A 15,408-nucleotide genomic window follows, 5' to 3' on the forward strand; every position below is an offset into this window, starting at 1 on the left:
GGGGGGGGTATATACGGCTGTGATTATAATCGAAGAGAATTCTCTTGGAAGATAATGCGGTCTACATTTGATTGTGAGGAATTCTAAATCAGGTGAACAGAAGGATTTGAGTTCCTGTATGTTTCCTTCATCACACCATGTCCCGTTAGTCATGAGGCATACGCCCCCGCCACTCTTCTTACCAGAGAGATGTTTGTTTCTGTCCGCGCGATGCGTGGAGAAACCCGTTGGCTGCACCGCCCTGGATAGCGTCTTCCCAGTAAGGCATGTTTCCGTAAAGCAGAGAACGTTGCAGTCTCTGATGTCCCTCTGGAATGCCACCCTTGCTCGGATTTCATCAACCTTGTTGTCGAGAGACTGGACATTGGCAAGAAGAATACTGGGAAGTGGTGCGCAATGTGCCCTTTTTCGGAGTCTGACCAGAACACCGCCGCGTTTCCCTCTTTTTCGGAGTCGTTTCCTTGGGTCGCTGCATGCGATCCATTCCGTTGTCCTGTTTGTAAGGCAGAACACAGGATCCGCGTCGCGGAAGACATATTCTTGGTCGTACTGATGGTGAGTTGACGCTGATCTTATATTCAGTAGTTCTTCTCGACTGTATGTAATGAAACCTAAGATGACCTGGGGTACTAATGTAAGAAATAACACGTAAAAAAACAAAAAACGGATTCGTTTCCTAGGAACGCGAAGCGAGGCGGCCATCTCAGTCGGCGCCGGAACAACTTGGTAGAGATTAGTGACAGCATATGTTAACCTGGTAGAGGAGTGACAGCAGATGCTAAATGTGATAAATGGTGACATTAAAGTGCATTAGAATGATTAAACCAGACGTCAACTCTGGGACTTCACAAAATGTAACTCAATTGCTGTGCAAATACAGTAGCCAAACACTGAAACTCCTGTATTAGCCAAACACTGAAACTCCTGCATTAGCCAAACACTGAAACTCCTGCATTAGCCAAACACTGAAACTCCTGCATTAGCCAAACACTGACATTCCTGCATTAGCCAAACACTGAAACTCCTGCATTAGCCAAACACTGAAACTCCTGCATTAGCCAAACACTGACATTCCTGCATTAGCCAAACACTGAAACACCTGCATTAGCCAAACACTGAAACTCCCGCATTAACCAAACACTGAAACTCCTGAATTAGCCAAACACTGAAACTCCTGTATTAGCCAAACACTGAAACTCCTGTATTAGCCAAACACTTAAACTCCTGCATTAGCCAAACACTGAAACTCCTGCATTAGCCAAACACTGACATTCCTGTATTAGCCAAACACTGAAACTCCTGTATTAGCCAAACACTGAAACTCCTGCATTAGCCAAACACTGAAAAGCGCCATATCAACCTGCTGCCTGAGTCAACATCTATTCTGTTCTATACAGCGAAGGCAGCTTATACTGTAGACGTCTGCTTCGTCAATTCTTCTCTCCTGTCTGACTGTACAGGATTCCATTATGATGCTAATATCCAGGGTATTGAGAGAGCTGTGTGTGTGTGTGTGTGTGTGTGTGTGTGTGTGTGTGTGTGTGTGTGTGTGTGTGTGTGTGTGTGTGTGTGTGTGTGTGTGTGTGTGTGTGTGTGTGTGTGTGTGTGTGTGTGTGTGTGTGTGTGTGTGTGTGTGTGTCTACACTCTTCAACACAACACCATACCTCATCGTGTCAGGGATAAGCCAGAGGCGTAAGAGAGAGAGAGAGAGGGCCTCTGGCACTTTTACCCAAGATGCATCTGGCTTCATCTTATCTGCGGGAGGGGGGAGGGGGGGGGTACCTTTATGCTATTTTTTTCAATCTTTTTTACTTTCTTTGTTCTTCTTCAGAAGTAGGGCATCTTACCTCTGGAGGAAAACACTAATGTACACTAGCCCACTATTTCCATAGAGGTAGAGTTGTATCTTTACGATTGTTCGACAGTTTCAATCCAGAGAAAGCTTAGAATATACTGTCTAGTGTACAGCTGCATGAAGCTGAATTAGATAAATCCAAGACGAATCTTCAATCGTCTGAAGAATGTGTAATTTCCTTGGCTTTATATTCAATACAAGACTGAATATGGGCAAATCACCTCCCAAGAGGAGCAATATACACCTACACTACATGGTTGTTCTACTGTTCCATTCCTCTCCAGTGCATAGACCACAAGTTCAAAGGGAAGATCATTGCTCATCTGAAGAATGTGTCCTTGAGTTTATATTCATTCCAAAAAAATGTATGGAAATCTACGTCTTGTTTCTAAAATGTTAATGTAAACTGTACCATTGTTTTTCACAATCCACTTCAATTCACCTCCGTCCTGTTCAGCGAATCTTCAATCATGGGAACAATGTCTTCCAACACTTTCTATGGAAATCTACGACTTGTTTATGGTGAAACGGTGGAATATATTCTCCCCAGAGATACAGAGAATAGTTGTTTATGGTGAAACGGTGGAATATATTCTCCCCAGAGATTCATAGAATAGTTGTTTATGGTGAAACGGTGGAATATATTCTCCCCAGAGATACATAGAATAGTTGTTTATGGTGAAACGGTGGAATATATTCTCCCCAGAGATACATAGAATAGTTGTTTATGGTGAAACGGTGGAATATATTCTCCCCAGAGATACATAGAATAGTTGTTTATGGTGAAACGGTGGAATATATTCTCCCCAGAGATACAGAGAATAGTTGTTTATGGTGAAACGGTGGAATATATTCTCCCCAGAGATACAGAGAATAGTTGTTTATGGTGAAACGGTGGAATATATTCTCCCCAGAGATACATAGAATAGTTGTTTATGGTGAAACGGTGGAATATATTCTCCCCAGAGATACATAGAATAGTTGTTTATGGTGAAACGGTGGAATATATTCTCCCCAGAGATACAGAGAATAGTTGTTTATGGTGAAACGGTGGAATATATTCTCCCCAGAGATACAGAGAATAGTTGTTTATGGTGAAACGGTGGAATATATTCTCCCCAGAGATACATAGAATAGTTGTTTATGGTGAAACGGTGGAATATATTCTCCCCAGAGATACATAGAATAGTTGTTTATGGTGAAACGGTGGAATATATTCTCCCCAGAGATACAGAGAATAGTTGTTTATGGTGAAACGGTGGAATATATTCTCCCCAGAGATACATAGAATAGTTGTTTATGGTGAAACGGTGGAATATATTCTCCCCAGAGATACATAGAATAGTTGTTTATGGTGAAACGGTGGAATATATTCTCCCCAGAGATACAGAGAATAGTTGTTTATGGTGAAACGGTGGAATATATTCTCCCCAGAGATACATAGAATAGAGATTAGACCGCCCTTCAATTGGATCCAAGCGTTAGTTGATATTTGTGATGTCTTGTTGCCGATGGAGAGAGAATGACAAGAGCACCTTTTTCTTGTTTTTAAATATCTCTCAACGGCATTTGAAACTTACACCTTTGTTAACATTCCTTCCTGCTTCACCAGCCTCCTAGAGAAGCAACCGCCCACGGCCCATACGGACTAAACATCAACCCTGATTGTCTGTCTGCGTTCGAAATGGCACCCTATTCCCTTCTAAGTGCACTACTTTTGACCAGAGTCCTATGTGGGGCCCTGTTTAAATGAAGTGCACTATATAGGGAATAGCATGCCATTAGAGACGTATGCACTTATTTGGTGAGTCATTATTTTATTTTATATATATATAAATTAAGTCAAAAGTTTGGACACACCTACTCATTCCAGGGCTTTTCTTTATTTGTACTATGTTCTACATTGTAGAATAATAGTGAAGACATCACAACTATGAAATAACATATGGAATCATGAAACAACTATCAAAGTGTTAAACAAATCAAAATCTATTTAGATTCTTTAAAGTAGCCACTCTTTGCCTTGATGACAGCTTTGAATACTCTTGCTATTCTCTCAACCAGCTTCACCTGGAATGCTTTTCCAACAGTCTTGAAGGATTTCCCACATATGCTGAGCACTTGTTGGCTGCTTTTCCTTCACTCTGCGGTCCAACTTAATCAGGACAGCAGTTGTCAGCTGTGCTAACATCATTGCAAAAGGGTTTCCTAATGATTAATTCACCTTTAAAAATGAAACACTTAGATTAGATAACACAACATACCATTGGAACACAGGAGTGATGGTTGCTGATAACTGGCCTATGTACAGTAATGCAAAAAAGTATTTAGTCAGCCAGTGCAAGTTCTCCTACTTAAAAAGATGAGAGGCCTGCAATTTTCATCATAGGTACACTTCAGCTATGACAGATAAAACAAGAATCACATTGTAGGATTTTTAATGAATTTATTTGCAAATTATGGTGGAAAAAAGTATTTGGTCAATAACAAAAGTTTCTCAATACTTTGTTATATACCCTTTGTTGGCAATGACAGAGGTCAAACGTTTTCTGTAAGTCACTGTATATATTCCATAATAAAATCTGCCATTTCCAGTTACAATAGTCATCTACAACATTAACTACAATGTATTTCTGATCAATTTGATGTTATTTTAATGGACAAAAAACAAGGATGTTTCTAAGTGACCCCAAACTTCTGAACGGTAGTTTATATATATAAGCCATCTCAGGGTCAGTTTTTCGAGGTCACACCAGTTGAGGCCTCACTATTCTCCAGGTGGTTCTGGGTCAATTTTTCCAGGTCACACAAATTGAGGCCTCTCTCTCCTCCAAGTGGTTCTCGGTCAGTTTTTCCAGGTCACACCAGTTGAGGGCTCACTATCCTCCAAGTGGTTCTGGGTCAGTTTTTCCAGGTCACACCAGTTGAGGCCTCACTATTCTCCAAGTGGTTCTGGATCAATTTTTCCAGGTCACACCAGTTGAGGCCTCACTATTCTCCAGGTGGTTCTGGGTCAGTTTTTCCAGGTCACACAAATTGAGGCCTCTCTCTCCTCCAATTGGTTCTGGGTCAGTTTTTCCAGGTCACACAAGTTGAGGCCTCTCTTAGAGGACACACGTCCTCTAAGACACACGTCCTCTAGGGTTGAAACACACGTCCTCTAAGACACACGTCCTCTAAGACACACGTCCTCTAAGACAAACGTCCTCTAAGACACACGTCCTCTAAGACACACGTCCTCTAAGACACAGGGTTGAAATGCACGTCCTCTAAGACACACGTCCTCTAAGACACACGTCCTCTAAGACACACGTCCTCTAAAACACACGTCCTCTAAGACACACGTCCTCTAAGAGACACGTCCTCTAAGACACAGGGTTGAAATGCACGTCCTCTAAGACACACGTCCTCTAAGACACACGTCCTCTAAGACACACGTCCTCTAAGACACACGTCCTCTAAGACATACGTCCTCTAAGACACACGTCCTCTAAGGGTTGAAACACACGTCCTCTAAGACACACGTCCTCTAAGACACACGTCCTCTAAGGCACACATCCTCTAAGGCACACGTCCTCTAAGGCACACGTCCTCTAAGGCACACGTCCTCTAAGACACACGTCCTCTAAAACACACGTCCTCTAAGACACACGTCCTCTAAGAGACACGTCCTCTAAGACACAGGGTTGAAATGCACGTCCTCTAAGACACACGTCCTCTAAGACACACCTAAGGGTTGAAACACACGTCCTCTAAGACACACGTCCTCTAAGACACACGTCCTCTAAGGCACACGTCCTCTAAGGCACACGTCCTCTAAGAGACACGTCCTCTAAGACACAGGGTTGAAATGCACGTCCTCTAAGACACACGTCCTCTAAGACACACGTCCTCTAAGACACACGTCCTCTAAGACACACGTCCTCTAAGACACACGTCCTCTAAGACACACGTCCTCTAAGACACACGTCCTCTAAGACACACGTCCTCTAATACACACGTCCTCTAAGACACACGTCCTCTAAGACACACGTCCTCTAAGACACACGTCCTCTAAGACACACGTCCTCTAAGGCACACGTCCTCTAAGGCACACGTCCTCTAAGGCACACGTCCTCTAAGGGTTGAAACACACAGCATACACATAGGTTGTAACCTTTATTTAACAAGTCAGTTAAGAAATAATAATTATTTACAATCATGGCCTAGGAACAGTGGGTTAACTGCCTGGTCAGGGGCAGAAAGACAGATTTGTACCTTGTCAGCTCGGGGATATGAACTTGCAACCTTTCGGTTACTAGTCCAACGCTCTAACCACTAGGCTACCCTGCCGCCTGTCGCCCAACACACCACAACACCTCGCTCTGTCTCCCAACACATCACAACACCTCTCTCTGTCTCCCAACACACTACAACACCTCTCTCTGTCTCCCAACACACTACAACACCTCTCTCCACCCCCAACACTCTCTGCTTCTCTACATTTTCAACTCAACACATCACTACACGCAACATGAAACTGACTCAGCTCCAGCACCTTACAATGGTACCACAGCTCCAGCACCTTACCCTGGTAACACAGCTCCAACACCTATCCTGGTAACACAGCTCCAACACCTTACCCTGGTAACACAGCTCCAGCACCTAACCCTGGTAACACAGCTCCAGCACCTAACCCTGGTAACTCAGCTCCAACACCTTACCCTGGTAACTCAGCTCCAACACCTTACCCTGGTAACTCAGCTCCAACACCTTACCCTGGTAACACAGCTCCAACACCTTACCCTGGTAACTCAGCTCCAACACCTTACCCTGGTAACTCAGGTCCAACACCTTACCCTGGTAACACAGCTCCAACACCTTACCCTGGTAACTCAGCTCCAACACCTTACCCTGGTAACTCAGCTCCAACACCTTACCCTGGTAACACAGCTCCAACACCTTACCCTGGTAACTCAGCTCCAACATCTTACTCTGCTAACACAGCTCCAACACCTTACCCTGGTAACTCAGATCCAACACCTTACCCTGGTAACTCAGCTCCAACACCTTACCCTGGTAACTCAGCTCCAACACCTTACAATGGTAACTCAGCTCCAACACCTTACCCTGGTAACTCAGCTCCAACACCTTACCCTGGTAACACAGATCCAACACCTTACCATGGTAACACAGCTCCAACATCTTACCCTGGTAACTCAGCTCCAACACCTTACCCTGGTAACTCAGCTCCAACACCTTACCCTGGTAACACAGCTCCAACACCTTACCCTGGTAACACAGCTCCAACACCTTACCCTGGTAACTCAGCTCCAACACCTTACCCTGGTAACACAGCTCCAACACCTTACCCTGGTAACTCAGCTCCAACATCTTACTCTGGTAACACAGCTCCAACACCTTACCCTGGTAACTCAGCTCCAACATCTTACCCTGGTAACACAGATCCAACACCTTACCCTGGTAACTCAGCTCCAACACCTTACCCTGGTAACTCAGCTCCAACACCTTACCCTGGTAACTCAGCTCCAACACCTTACCCTGGTAACTCAGCTCCAACACCTTACCCTGGTAACACAGATCCAACACCTTACCATGGTAACACAGCTCCAACATCTTACCCTGGTAACTCAGCTCCAACACCTTACCCTGGTAACTCAGCTCCAACACCTTACCCTGGTAACACAGCTCCAACACCTTACCCTGGTAACACAGCTCCAACACCTTACCCTGGTAACTCAGCTCCAACATCTTACTCTGGTAACACAGCTCCAACACCTTACCCTGGTAACACAGATCCAACACCTTACCATGGTAACACAGCTCCAACATCTTACCCTGGTAACTCAGCTCCAACATCTTACCCTGGTAACACAGATCCAACACCTTACCATGGTAACACAGCTCCAACATCTTACCCTGGTAACTCAGCTCCAACACCTTACCCTGGTAACTCAGATCCAACACCTTACCCTGGTAACACAGCTCCAACACCTTACCCTGGTAACTCAGCTCCAACGCCTTACCCTGGTAACACAGCTCCAACACCTTACCATGGTAACTCAGCTCCAACACCTTACCCTGGTAACTCAGGTCCAACACCTTACCCTGGTAACTCAGCTCCAACACCTTACCCTGGTAACACAGCTCCAACACCTTACCCTGGTAACTCAGCTCCAACACTCTCCATCCATTTAAAAGTACAGCACAGTTCAAATGGAAATACATTGTCCAATATGATGTACTGATTCAACAACCTAATGTGTTAGAGCTGTGCTACATCTAATAGCAGAACCAAATGACCTGGATTGCAGTTGTGGAATCCATAAAAAGTACACAGTGCAAGTGATTAATTTTATTTGAGATTTGTTGCAGATTATTACAGTAATTGTGAAGATCCCTAAATTATTTTGACCATTGCATGCTTTCTTTGACTCCATTACACATTCAGAGTTACAGTAACCTCAAAATGTGGCCATGGGATGTGTTACTCATTTTAAGGTTGAATAAATACTGTTACATTAGTTTTTTAAGATAGCCTCAACTTTAGGGCGATATTTACTAGATTGAAAAAGGGAAATGGATTTGTGTTTGGTTGTCGACGCAAAAAAAAAGATCAATATTTAAAGGAGATGTATATTTTGTGCCACTGATGTAGTCTGACTTTAATTCCAGTTCGTGTACATATTCATAATACATATGTTGGGCTGACATCTGTTTCAATACAACCTATTGTTTCAATACAACCCGCTGTTTCAATTCAACCTATTGTTTCAATTCAACCTATTGTTTCAATACAACCTATTGTTTCAATTCAACCTATTGTTTCAATACAACCCGCTGTTTCAATACAACCTATTGTTTCAATACAACCCGCTGTTTCAATACAACATATTGTTTCAATTCAACCTGTTGTTTCAATACAACCTATTGTTTCAATACAACCTGTTGTTTCAATACAACCTAAGGCTCCGAAAGCCTTTTGGAGTGGGTCTGTGGACTTTTCCATGTGAATATTAAAGTTACCAAAGATTAGAATATTATGTGCTATGACTACAAGGTCCGATAGGAATTAAGGGAACTCAATGAGGAATGCTGTATATGGCCCAGGAGGCCTGTAAACAGTAGCTATAAAAAGTAGCTATAAAAAGTCATTGAGTAGGCTGCATAGATTTCATGACTAGAAGCTCAAAAGACAAAAACGTCATTGTTTTTTTTGTAAATTGAAATTTGCTATTGTAAATGTTAGCAACACCTCCGCCTTTGCAGGATGCACAGGGGATGTGGTCACTAGTGTAACCAGGAGGTGAGGCTTCATTCAACACAGTAAATTCATCAGGCTTAAGCCATGTTTCAGTCAGACCAATCACATGAAGATTATGATCAGTGATTAGTTCATTGACCATAACTGCCTTGAAAGTGAGGGATCTAACATGAGGTAGCCCTATTTTGAGATGTGTGGTATCACAATCTCTTTCAATGATGGCAGGAATGGAGGAGGTCTTTAGAGATTGCTAAGGCGAACACCTCCATGTTTAGTTTTGATCAACCCAGGTCGAGGCACAGACATGGTCTCAATGGGGATAGCTTATCTGACTACACTGACTGTGCTACACTGACTCCACTAAGCTAGCAGGCTGGCTAACAACCAGTTAGAGTTAGAGCCCTGTCTATGTTGGTAGATAAGATGAGAGCACCCCTCCAGCTAGGATGGAGTCCGTCACTCCTCAGCAGGCCAGGCTTGGTCCTGTTTGTGGGCAAGTCCCAGAAAGAGGGCCAATTATCTACAAATTCGATCTTTTGGGAGGGGCAGAAAACAATTTTCAACCAGCGATTGAGTTGTGAGACTCTGCTGTAGAGCTCATCACTCCCCCTAACTGGTAGGGGGCCAGAGACAATTACTCAATGCCGACACATCTTTCTAGCTGATTTACACGCTGAAGCTATGTTGCACTTGGTGACCTCTGACTGTTTCATCCTAACATTGTTGGTGCCGACGTGGATAACAATATCTCTAAACTCTCTACACTCGCCAGTTTTAGCTTCAGATTAGCCTTAACATCGGTAGCCCTGCCCCCTCGTAAACAGTGTGTGATCGCTGGATGAATCGTTTTAAGTCTACTACTGCGGTTAATGGAGTCGCCAATGACTAGGGTTTTCAATTTGTTAGAGCTAATGGTGGGAAGCTTCGGCATCTCAGACCCCGTAACGGGAGGAGTAGAGACCAGAGAAGGCTCGGCCTCAGACTCCGACTCGCTGCTTAATGGGGAGAACCGGTTGAAAGTTTCTGTCGGCTGAATGAGCGACACCGGTTGAGCGTTCCTAAAGCATTTCCCTCCAGAAGCCATGAGAAAGTTGTCCGGCTGCGAGGACCATGCGAGGGGATTTATACTAACGTTAGTATCTGTACTTACTGGTGGCACTGTTGCGTCTGAAGCTGGGTTTACAGCACAGCTATCTTCACCGTAATGCGATCGTTCTCCTGTGTATTATGAGTACAGCGACTGCAGTTAGATGGCATCATGTTAATGTTACTACTTAGCTTCGTCTGGATAAAGCGTCCAGATAAAGCGTCCAGAGTGAAAAAGTTTAATGAAAAAAAGTTGAGTGAAAAACCAAAAACATAAACGGTAATATAAAAGTAAAAACTGTAAAGTTGTCAGGTAGCAAAGTAAGATTGGCAACAAAACGCACAGCAACATGTAAAGAAGTCTGCAATTTGAGACTGGAAATGGCGTCAGCAACAGTCCTGGTGTTCAAGGTTTCAGGTATGTTTTTGGTTTAAATTTTCTACAAACTTCAAAGTGTTTTCTATCCATTGCTACCAATTATATGCATATCCTGGCTTCTGGGCCTGAGAAACAGGCAGTTTACTTTGGGCACGTATTGTCACCTATCCAGTGACAATAATAAATAAAACACATTTAACACACTACCTTGCCTTGTTAAATAAAGGTACAATAAAAAATAAAAAGAGAGAGGTGTTGGGAGACAGAGAGAGAGAGAGAGGTGTTGGGAAACAGAGAGAGAGAGGTGTTGGGAGACAGAGAGAGAGAGAGAGGTGTTGGGAGACAGAGAGAGAGAGAGGTGTTGGGAGACAGAGAGAGAGAGAGGTGTTGGGAGACAGAGAGAGAGAGAGAGGTGTTGGGAGACAGAGAGAGAGAAAGAGGTGTTGGGAGACAGAGAGAAGGAGGTGTTGGGAGACAAAGAGAGAGAGAGGTGTTGGGAGACAGAGAGAGAGATAGAGGTGTTGGGAGACAGAGAGAGAGAGAGGTGTTGGGAGACAGAGAGAGAGAGAGAGGTGTTGGGAGACAGAGAGAGAGAGAGAGGTGTTGGGAGACAGAGAGAGGTGTTGGGAGACAGAGAGAGGTGTTGGGAGACAGAGAGAGGTGTTGGGAGACAGAGAGAGAGGTGTTGGGAGACAGAGAGAGAGAGAGAGGGGTTGGGAAACAGAGAGAGAGAGAGGGGTTGGGAAACAGACATAGAGAGGGGTGTTGGGAGACAGAGAGAGAGGTGTTGGGAGACAGAGAGAGAGAGAGAGGGGTTGGGAAACAGAGAGAGAGAGAGAGGGGTTGGGAAACAGACAGAGAGAGAGGTGTTGGGAGACACAGAGAGAGAGAGAGGGGTTGGGAGACAGAGAGAGGTGTTGGGAGACAGAGAGAGGTGTTGGGAGCCAGAGAGAGGTGTTGGGAGACAGAGAGGTGTTGCGATGTGTTGGGAGACAGAGAGAGAGGTGTTGGGAGACAGAGAGAGGTGTTGGGAGACATCGAGAGGTGTTGGGAGACAGAGAGGTGTTGCGATGTGTTGGGAGACAGAGAGAGAGGTGTTAGGAGACAGAGAGAGGGGTTGGGAGACAGAGAGAGGTGTTGGGAGACAGAGAGAGAGAGAGGGGTTGGGAAACAGAGAGAGAGAGAGAGGGGTTGGGAAACAGAGAGAGGTGTTGGGAAACAGAGAGGTGTTGGGAGACAGGGAGAGAGGTTTTGGGAGACAGAGAGAGGGGTTGGGAGACAGAGAGAGGTGTTGGGAGACAGAGAGAGGTGTTGGGAGACAGAGAGGGGGGTTGGGAGACAGAGAGAGGGGTTGGGAGACAGAGAGAGGTGCTGGGAGACAGAGAGAGAGGTTTTGGGAGACAGAGAGAGCGGTGTTGGGAGACCGAGAGAGAGGTTTTGGGAGACAGAGAGAGAGAGAGGTGTTGGGAGACAGAGAGAGAGAGGTGTTGGGAGACATCGAGAGGTGTTGGGAGACAGAGAGTTGTTGCGATGTGTTGGGATAACAGAGAGAGGGGTGTTGGGAGACAGAGAGAGGGGTTGGGAGACAGAGAGAGGGGTTGGGAGACAGAGAGAGGTGTTGGGAGACAGAGAGAGGTGTTGGGAGACAGAGAGAGGGGTTGGGAGACAGAGAGAGGGGTTGGGAGACAGAGAGAGGTGTTGGGAGACAGAGAGAGGTGTTGGGAGACAGAGAGAGGGGTTGGGAGACAGAGAGAGGTGTTGGGAGACAGAGAGGTGTTGCATTGTGTTGGGAGATAGAGAGAGAGGTGTTGGGAGACAGAGAGAGGGGTTGGGAGACAGATAGAGGTGTTGGGAGACAAAGAGGTGTTGGGAGACATCGAGAGGTGTTGGGAGACATCGAGAGGTGTTGGGAGACAGAGAGGTGTTGCGATGTGTTGGGAGACAGAGAGAGATGTGTTGGGAGACAGGGAGAGAGGTGCTGGGAGACAGAGAGAGAGGTGTTGGGAGACAGAGAGAGAGAGAGGTGTTGGGAGACAGAGAGAGAGGTTTTGGGAGACAGAGAGAGAGAGGTGTTGGGAGACAGAGAGAGAGAGATGTTGGGAGACAGAGAGAGAGGTGGTGGGAGACAGAAAGAGAGGTGTTGGGAGACAGAGAGAGAGAGAGGTGTTGGGAGACAGAGAGCGAGGTGTTGGGAGACAGAGAGAGAGGTGTTGGGAGACAGAGAGAGGGGTTGGGAGACAGAGAGAGGTGTTGGGAGACAGAGAGAGAGAGAGGGGTGTTGGGAGACAGAGAGAGAGGTGTTGGGAGACAGAGAGAGAGAGAGGTGTTGGGAGACAGAGAGAGAGGTGTTGGGAGACAGAGAGAGAGGTGTTGGGATACAGAGAGAGAGATGTTGGGAGACAGAGAGAGAGAGAGAGGTGTTGGGAGACAGAGAGAGAGGTGTTGAGGGACAGAGAGAGGTGTTGGGAGACAGAGAGAGAGAGAGGTGTTGGGAGACAGAGAGAGAGGTGTTGGGAGACAGAGAGAGAGGTGTTGGGAGACAGAGAGAGAGAGAGAGGGGTTGGGAAACACAGAGAGAGAGAGAGGGGTTGGGAAACAGACATAGAGAGGGGTGTTGGGAGACAGAGAGAGAGGTGTTGGGAGACAGAGAGAGAGAGAGAGAGGGGTTGGGAAACAGAGAGAGAGAGAAAGGGGTTGGGAAACAGACAGACAGAGAGGTGTTGGGAGACACACAGAGAGAGAGAGAGGGGTTGGGAGACAGAGAGAGGTGTTGGGAGACAGAGAGAGGTGTTGGGAGACAGAGAGAGGTGTTGGGAGACAGAGAGGTGTTGCGATGTGTTGGGAGACAGAGAGAGAGGTGTTGGGAGACAGAGAGAGGTGTTGGGAGACAGAGAGAGAGAGAGAGGGGTTGGGAAACACAGAGAGAGAGAGAGGGGTTGGGAAACAGACATAGAGAGGGGTGTTGGGAGACAGAGAGAGAGGTGTTGGGAGACAGAGAGAGAGAGAGAGGGGTTGGGAAACAGAGAGAGAGAGAGAGGGGTTGGGAAACAGACAGAGAGAGAGGTGTTGGGAGACACAGAGAGAGAGAGAGAGGGGTTGGGAGACAGAGAGAGGTGTTGGGAGACAGAGAGAGGTGTTGGGAGACAGAGAGAGGTGTTGGGAGACATTGAGGTGTTGCGATGTGTTGGGAGACAGAGAGAGGTGTTGGGAGACAGAGAGAGGTGTTGGGAGACATCGAGAGGTGTTGGGAGACAGAGAGGTGTTGCGATGTGTTGGGAGACAGAGAGAGAGGTGTTGGGAGACAGAGAGGGGGGTTGGGAGACAGAGAGAGGTGTTGGGAGACAGAGAGAGAGAGAGGGGTTGGGAAACAGAGAGAGAGAGAGAGGGGTTGGGAAACAGAGAGAGGTGTTGGGAAACAGAGAGGTGTTGGGAGACAGGGAGAGAGGTTTTGGGAGACAGAGAGAGGGGTTGGGAGACAGAGAGAGGTGTTGGGAGACAGAGAGAGGTGTTGGGAGACAGAGAGGGGGGTTTTGGGAGACAGAGAGAGCGGTGTTGGGAGACCGAGAGAGAGGTTTTGGGAGACAGAGAGAGAGAGAGGTGTTAGGAGACAGAGAGAGAGAGGTGTTGGGAGACATCGAGAGGTGTTGGGAGACAGAGAGTTGTTGCGATGTGTTGGGATAACAGAGAGAGGGGTGTTGGGAGACAGAGAGAGGGGTTGGGAGACAGAGAGAGGGGTTGGGAGACAGAGAGAGGTGTTGGGAGACAGAGAGAGGTGTTGGGAGACAGAGAGAGGGGTTGAGAGACAGAGAGAGGGGTTGGGAGACAGAGAGAGGTGTTGGGAGACAGAGAGAGGGGTTGGGAGACAGAGAGAGGTGTTGGGAGACAGAGAGGTGTTGCATTGTGTTGGGAGATAGAGAGAGAGGTGTTGGGAGACAGAGAGAGGTGTTGGGAGACAGAGAGAGGGGTTGGGAGACAGATAGAGGTGTTGGGAGACAGAGAGAGGTGTTGGGAGACATCGAGAGGTGTTGGGAGACATCGAGAGGTGTTGGGAGACAGAGAGGTGTTGCGATGTGTTGGGAGACAGAGAGAGATGTGTTGGGAGACAGAGAGAGAGGTGCTGGGAGACAGAGAGAGAGGTGTTGGGAGACAGAGAGAGAGAGAGGTGTTGGGAGACAGAGAGAGAGGTGTTGGGAGACAGAGAGAGAGAGGTGTTGGGAGACAGAGAGAGAGATGTTGGGAGACAGAGAGAGAGGTGGTGGGAGACAGAAAGAGAGGTGTTGGGAGACAGAGAGAGAGAGGGGTGTTGGGAGACAGAGAGCGAGGTGTTGGGAGACAGGGAGAGAGGTGTTGGGAGACAGAGAGAGGGGTTGGGAGACAGAGAGAGGTGTTGGGAGACAGAGAGAGAGAGAGGGGTGTTGGGAGACAGAGAGAGAGGTGTTGGGAGACAGAGAGAGAGATGTTGGGAGACAGAGAGAGAGAGAGAGAGGTGTTGGGAGACAGAGAGAGAGGTGTTGAGGGACAGAGAGAGGTGTTGGGAGACAGAGAGAGAGAGAGGTGTTGGGAGACAGAGAGAGAGGTGTTGGGAGACAGAAAGAGAGAGAGGTGTTGGGAGACAGAGAGAGAGGTGTTGGGACACAGAGAGAGAGGTGTTGGGAGACAGAGAGAGAGGTGTTGGGGGACAGAGAGAGAGGTGTTGGGAGACAGAGAGAGAGGTGTTGGGGGACAGAGACAGGTGTTGTGTTATGCAAATCATTATTCTAGTGCTGCTGAATGGTAGCATACAGTACATCACACAGGACAGCACTTCTATTCCTATTGTGAAT

Source organism: Oncorhynchus gorbuscha, linkage group LG14 (genome assembly GCF_021184085.1).
Source record: "Oncorhynchus gorbuscha isolate QuinsamMale2020 ecotype Even-year linkage group LG14, OgorEven_v1.0, whole genome shotgun sequence".
Classification (NCBI taxonomy): Eukaryota; Metazoa; Chordata; class Actinopteri; order Salmoniformes; family Salmonidae; genus Oncorhynchus; species Oncorhynchus gorbuscha.